This window comes from Fukomys damarensis, unplaced genomic scaffold (genome assembly GCF_012274545.1).
Source record: "Fukomys damarensis isolate Sample0158 unplaced genomic scaffold, DMR_v1.0_HiC HiC_scaffold_19, whole genome shotgun sequence".
In the NCBI taxonomy this organism is placed as follows: domain Eukaryota; kingdom Metazoa; phylum Chordata; class Mammalia; order Rodentia; family Bathyergidae; genus Fukomys; species Fukomys damarensis.
Genome location: NW_022900931.1, coordinates 3,508,532 through 3,515,709, shown reverse-complemented (window position 1 = coordinate 3,515,709; position 7,178 = coordinate 3,508,532).

Below are 7,178 nucleotides of genomic sequence, written 5' to 3'. Positions count from 1 at the left end.
AATTGCTCTTACCTATAAAATAAAGGCTATGTGTGGAGGGGTGTGAAAGGGTGGATGGTGATACGTTCCCTATAAAATCATAGCAAAAGTAACAAAGCTCATGTGTGAACAAGCAGATGGGGTCCAGGGTCTGTCCAGGGTCCAGATCAAGTCCCTGTCCCGCCTGCCTAAGCCTCAGTTTCCCCAGTCTTGGGAGAGGTATGACAGTTCTCATTTTGCCTCCCTGGCATGGTTGGGTCACGTGAGACAGGGGGAGGCCCTGCTGTGTACAGTAGCGAGTACTAGCTGTACACACATAAGGCACTACCCTTCTTATCTCAGGAGAAGCCCTCTACCACTAAGGATGTTATGATTAAAATGCTTGGTGATTTTCCTGGTGCCTGGTCCTGACTACATGACCGACCTGTCGTTGTTGAGTTTAACTATATCAAAGCCCTCTGCCCCAGCTGTAGTAGGGGGCATGCCCAGCACAGTGGGAACATGGGGCAACTTAAAGAACATCCCAACCTCTTCCAGGTCTTGAACATGATGAGATGGCCCCAGCTCAGGGAACTGAGGCTGAGGATGTGGAGACTCTTCTGGGACGTGAGACTCCCGAGGGCCCTAAATGTCCACCCAAGTCTGGGCCTGGCCATGGCTGTGGCCTGACATTGCCCTGCCCAGCCTGGCATGGGGAGGCACCCTTGAGGCCACAGCCGCAGCTCGGTCCACACCCTTTGGGCTTCTTCCCTGAGACATCAGGCCCCTACCTTTTCCCTAGCTCCTGATATCAATTTTAATTGATTTTTTAATTGTATGGAAATCCCAGAGAACTGTGCTTTTTTTCTACAGCAGGTTGTGTTTTCTGTGGCTTTCAGTGTTGGCCCATGTGTAAGGAAAAAGGCTAAAACCAGCAAAGATGCAGGTAGGGCCAGCCCTTCACCTGGGTGAGGGCCCCACCAGCGGAACTTTAGGTTGGTCCCCAAACCACGAGGGGAATGGAACTTTTATTGCCACACATGCACTCACAAACACACACACACATTTGCACACACGTACATTTGCACACCCTTGCACATATATCCCAGGATATTACTCTTGTGGAGTTAGCATTTCATATTCTAAGTATTAAAGTTTGAAGCACCAACAAGCTGTCTTAAAAGGCTTATTCAGCCTGTCTGCCTCGGAGCTATTTTATTTATAATTCTTCTTGTCACGTCAAAGAAGTCTGTGTTTCTTGCAGACCGTGCTCGGTGGTTGAGTGTTTTGGTTTTTGGCTACAGCCGGTTAATTTTTCCAAATCTGTAGATCCAGGTGTGCATTGACAAGCTTTTTCCCAACTTACAAAGTTTCCCAGTGAGCCTTGGAGTCTTGCTATAAATTTCCAGAACGCTGTGTGTGAGAGACTTCCAGTTTCAAAGGAGTTTCGAGAGGGAGGGTAGGAGCCAGCAGTACCTGGGTCCAAGTAAACTGGGCAGTAAGCTTGGGAGGCGAACCTTTAGCATATCGAGAATATGAGGTTGAAAAACTGGTGAATGTGTAAAGTATTAGCAAAGTGCAAACTATCTGTGAGAACTAACAATCCCTGTCTCTTCGTATCATCCAAAACCAACACTGGAGGGAAAAATACCTGTCCAGATCCCTCATTATTTTGAAATATTTTTAAATGCATTCATCATACAAAAAATATAGACTTTTATTTCTAAGGTCAGTTTCCCTTCTGGCCTGATGGCTTCTGTTGCCTCTTGCTTTTGGTTAAAGAGAATGAATATTTTTTTAAAATTAGGAATGACAGCAAAAGTTGCTCTATAAATAGCCAGAAACAAAACGAAAGCATGTTTTCTTCTCTAGCATCTTTCTTTTGAGGCAATTAAATATTATCTTTTCTTGTAGTGATACATTTAGTTAAAACATTTTTTTTCCTTTCTGTATAGAGGGCAGATTTTTTTTAAAAAAATCAGACCTGAACCTTGAAGTTAATCCTATCTCGGAGCTGAGATACTCAGACCCAGTCAGGAAAATGAAACTGTCCTGATGTAGCAAATTACTCATCTGGGTTGTATGAAATCACATTCGATTTTTAAAAACAAAATAAGTATTTCAATAAATAAGACCAGTGTGGTGAAATTTCAAGCAATCTGTAATTGACATCCCTTCCAAATGCCACATATTTTTAAAAACAAAATAAGTATTTCAATAAATAAGACCAGTGTGGTGAAATTTCAAGCAATCTGTAATTGACATCCCTTCCACAAATGCCACTTTTAGCCTCTGTTTGTTCTGCGAGTGGCTCCGGCTGTTGCAATCCTTTAAAAGTAAGCTGTGAAGTCTTGATTTTGACTTTTTCAAAAAGTCCTTGCAATCCCCTGCAATTTAACAATGAGTCGTGTGAGTTCTAAATCAGCTCTCTCATGCTCTCCTTTTTCTCTAGAGGGTTTCTACGTTACCTAGGCCACTGAAGAGCTACCTGTCTCAGACATACGAGTTCTCATCTCAGCCGTGCAGAAGAAAAACATTCGACTGACTTTCGTTAGCCCTTCAGCATTGTCTAAAAATTGGGGGGCATACACCTAACCACAGTTTTAATGTTTAAAATGACACAGCTAAATTCTCCTTAGGTGTGACTCGGAAAGAATATGGGATCTTTGAAAGGGTAACTCATAAGGCCTCCGTAAAGGATGGAAAAGATGCACAAATACATTTTCAAATAAACTGAAACTTTTCAACTGTGGAAGCAAGGCAGACCTTGGGCTGCTAGAGAATGACATTCTTTCCAAATTTTCTGATATACTTTCGTTTTCTTACCAAATTCATCTTAAAGTGCTAATAAAACTCCGTAAGTCACACAGTCAGTTAGTTCTTTAGCAAAATGTTAGTTTCCCAGTTGGTGATGATTTCATTTTAAAAATTGCAGAATTGAATGGCTAAAATTAATTCAACATGGTCTTGTTTTTACAGGTAATTTTTGTTCTTTAAAAATTTAACTTATATTGTGCTTTTCTGATCCCTTTTATAAAGCCAAGCATCGAGCTTTGGCATTTGATATATTCTTGGATAATCAGAAATATCGACCCATCACCCTTAATTTTTATTTTCTGATTTGTGCTGTTACTGCTTTGGAATGGAAAATATTAATTGTAATTCCTCATCTGTATGAGGAGAAAATTTTTCATACATTTTCATATATTAGCATACATTTTTGAAATGCAGTATATTCCTATATTTCTATACAGTTGAACGCATATTTATCATAGATACCCGATTGCTTGATGCTGTCCTTTTTTTTTTTTTTTTTGAGAAGTAATAATAAACTGCTTAAGAATGCTTTCAGAGTTGTTAGGGTTCTTTTGACTATAGGCACATGAGTAACACATCGTCAAAAGTGTGTGTGTGAACTTCCAAAGTGTGCAAAATGGCAAAGCAGCAGCTCGTGGAGACTTCTAACTGGACTTGCTCACAAAGAGGTAGAGGTGGGGTCCATCGCCCCGAAGCACGCTGGGCTTTGCTGTCACCTGTGCACACACTTGAGGATGTTCTTTATATTATTTTTTAAGTGAAGGAAATAAGTGCAGAAATATGTCGGCATGCTGTTTTTTATGGGGCAGGGGCTGTGCTAAAGCAATGCCCCACGCTTGCTTTTGTCCTTAAACGTGCTTGTCCTACAGCCAGATTGTCATTACTGTTGGAAGTAAACGCATGCCAAGTCCCACATAAAACTGGAGGAACTAAAGCAAAAGATTCTGAAAAGGGCTTCATTATGCCTAGAAGGAAAGGACCCTTTCTCTGGCTGCTTGATCCATTTCCTTACCCTGCCTGAGACACTCTCACCTCTGAGTTGTTTCTCACTGTTGTGCTTCTCTGAAAATGTCTATGCTTTCTCTCTCCTTTCTCAAATTCCTAAGAAAAAAGTATATTTGCATATAAATATATATTTATACACAAACACACACACACACACACACACACACACGTATGTACCCAAAGGAGATGGAGGCTTTGTGCAGAAATAATTGAGTAAAAATGGAGGCTTTGTCAAGTAAGTTATCATGGTACAGGCATACTAAGAGAGACTCAAACCTATAAACTACGTTGAGACAAAAGCAAAAGAAAGAAAAGACAGCAAGCCCTCTTTGCCTTTTTACAGAATATCCAAAGCTGCTGAGCAGCTCCTCTGTCAGGAATAATCGAAGTGGTCTCTCTCCCTCCATATCTTCAAACTTCACTCCCAGGTCTATTGGGCCAGCTTTAAAAGCATCCTTATTCTTGGTGTGTGAGCTAAATGCTCAGAACCCAAGTGAAAACGTGACTTTTCACTCGCGCTCACCCAGCTTGCTCTAACTAGATTAAATGCATCTGTTTAGTAACTCCTCGCAATGTCTTGGATACTGAAAGTTTAGCACTGTTAAATGTCGCTCTGAAGAAAGAAAGGAATCGAAACTGAACTTCCCACAGCCTTCTGAGGCTGGAGTACAAGCCAGGGGCTCAGGAGGGAGAGCCCAGGCTCAGAGCGTGGCAGAAAGCTGCCGGCCACATTCCCATTAGGCAGATCTTGGGAGAAATCAGGAATAAATAATTGTATGAGACCAACACTATAAACATCCTGGTACAGCGACAGCCTGCCCTGGGACTTATTTTCAAATTGCTGACCTCAGGCATGGTTTTGGCCGAGTTTTTTCTTCTAGGAAACTTGTCAAGCACTTGTTCGTAAACGGTGTAAATCTTCCAGCTTCCCTTTCTGATCATTTGAGCACACTTTCAAAATATTATTTACTTTGAATGATACAGTATGACAGCGAGTAGACAAAAATGAAAATATCCAACTTGGGTAATATGAATTAATTACCTGAGTGCTATTCTTTTCCTTAAATTAAGTAGAACTTGATTTCTGAATTTGCAACCAAATTATATGTAAATCCTTGCCAAGGATGGGGAGTTGGAAAACGTGTGTTCTTAAATATTTTTCTGAATTCACTGCATTTCTTGTTTTACCAGATAAAAATTGGGAGGAGGGGGGGAGGCACTAAATTAACTTATTACTGTGTGAGAGCAAGAAAAAAAATTGGATAATAAAAAGGTTAGCAATTCGGTGTGATTATATTATGATTTCATGTGAAAATTACAAAGCAAATATCCTGGCATTTGTCACCGAATTCAGCAATGATACAGTTACTAATTTATATTTGGGCCAATGAGCAAAAGTTGTAAATGGCATAAGGGAAGATAATCTCTTTTTCTTTGTGGCTTTAAAAAAAAACTCAGTGTTTTAAATCCCCCATTTCATCACAAAACATATATCATATTAGCTATAATATTTATAGTGTTTAGGAAAGTGATTCGAGTTGTGGTTGTTGGATAGTCTTTTTTTTTTCCTTCATGAACGTATCTCAAAGGTATGCAGCATTTTTTTTGAATTTGCACTAGAGAGCAGTTTTCTGTGTGAATAGTTACCATATATTTATGTTTGGAGTCCCTGTTTGGTCATTACTGAGCTGCTCATTATTTTGGAAAAACAAGATTCAGTATTAAAAGGGCCTGATGCTTACACTATAGAGATCTCTGCAGTCAGCCCAATCCCTGCACAGTTTTGTCCTTCTGGAGCCCTTAAACTTGAGAAACCACAAAATGTCTCTACTGTGCTTTTGAAAGGAGCTAAACCATACAGTAAGGCCGGGGACAGAAGGGGCTGTAATGGCAGTCAGTGGATAGGTTCATCCTTGGCGTGGCTGGGGAAAGACGGGTTGACAGAGGGATGTGTGTGGCTTTCATGACGGCCCTGCATAGACACTGTGGGTAGTATCCCCACTTTCCTAGTTGGGGCTGGGAACTTTGATAGTGAAGAAAAGTCTATGGGATCATGCTAGATGACACTGTCTCTGTGCCATGTCACTGGAGCTGACACGGTATCCTGAGCTCAGGCTGCTGCAATCTGTTCTGTTCTGAAAAGGGCCCCCAGCCCTCGAAGCCTGGGCTACACTGGACCGCTCTGGGGAGAGAGGTTGACCCCCCACTCACTCGGGAAATCTCCCCTGCTTGGGCAACCCTGGGCCGCTGTTGGCAGCTGTGGAAAGTGAAAGTTGGTCACGATTCCAGGGAGAAGCTTGACTGGAAAACACGCTACCCCCTTTTTCCATTTTCTGATAGGTAAAGAAAAAGAGATGGGGCACTCCTAGGAAGAAGAGGCTACCTCACACCCCAATTCCCAGGAAAGCAGTTTGGGAGGGTTTCTTAACATTTCCTGGATTTTCCCTCCCTCGTCCCAAATTCCATGTCATGGGCTGATGGCAGTGAGGTAGGTGTGTAGTGTCCAGCAGTATTCACGGCCAAGGTCATAGATGTCTGCAAAGTGTGGGAGGGGGCTCAGTAGGCAGCCAAGGTCTCGACGGAACTGTCCAGCCCAGCCCCACCCAATGTGGTCAGTTGCCCCCTCCTGGGCAGTTGAAGCCAATGTGGGCCGAAGTTTCCTGGGAAGCAGGGCCCACGAGGAACTTTTGAATTTACCAATGGCGTAAAAATATATATTTTTATGACAACGGGCAAGTTTCAATTGGTTGATAGAGATGGCGAGATGTGACGTCAAGGGACGCTGGTTAGAATGCCAAGGCCAGGAGGAGGGGCAGGCAGAGACTCTAGGACGGACGGAGGCCTTGTTTCTCCAGGGTGCTGGCAGCCCATGGGCCAGGAGTGGCGCGGTCCGTGTGGCACCCAGCCAGAGCATGCCCGGGCAGGGGGAGTGGTCCGAGTGCAGCCACCCAGTGTCTGCTCCTGTCCCCAGGAGGCTCAGGCCAGTCCCTCTGCAGTTTAGAAACTGCCTAGGCGCCTTTGCTCATGGCTGAGAAAGACACCGCAGTCCTCTCGGCGTTCATTCTAACCAGTGTCCAGGCCCTGGAGCCCAGCCGGTCCCTCTCCCCGGAGGGGCCCAGGAGAGCACAGTGTGGCCTGCAGCCAGCAGTGCCGCCGTCGGGCTGAGGGAGCAAAGCTTTGGCCTTGAACTTCTTCCCGACCTGAGTCGGGAAGGCAGGAAGTCGTTTCCAAGGCGAAGGAAGAGGGAGATCCCGGAGCTGGGCAGCACCGAGGCCCCACTCATCCCACACCTCTCCGGGCACTGTGAGCGCCCCTAACTATGTCACACACCTTGCGTGCTCCCTTATATCTCCTGGCACTGTACCCCCTCCCCACAGGATCTCACCTGCCCCATCCCA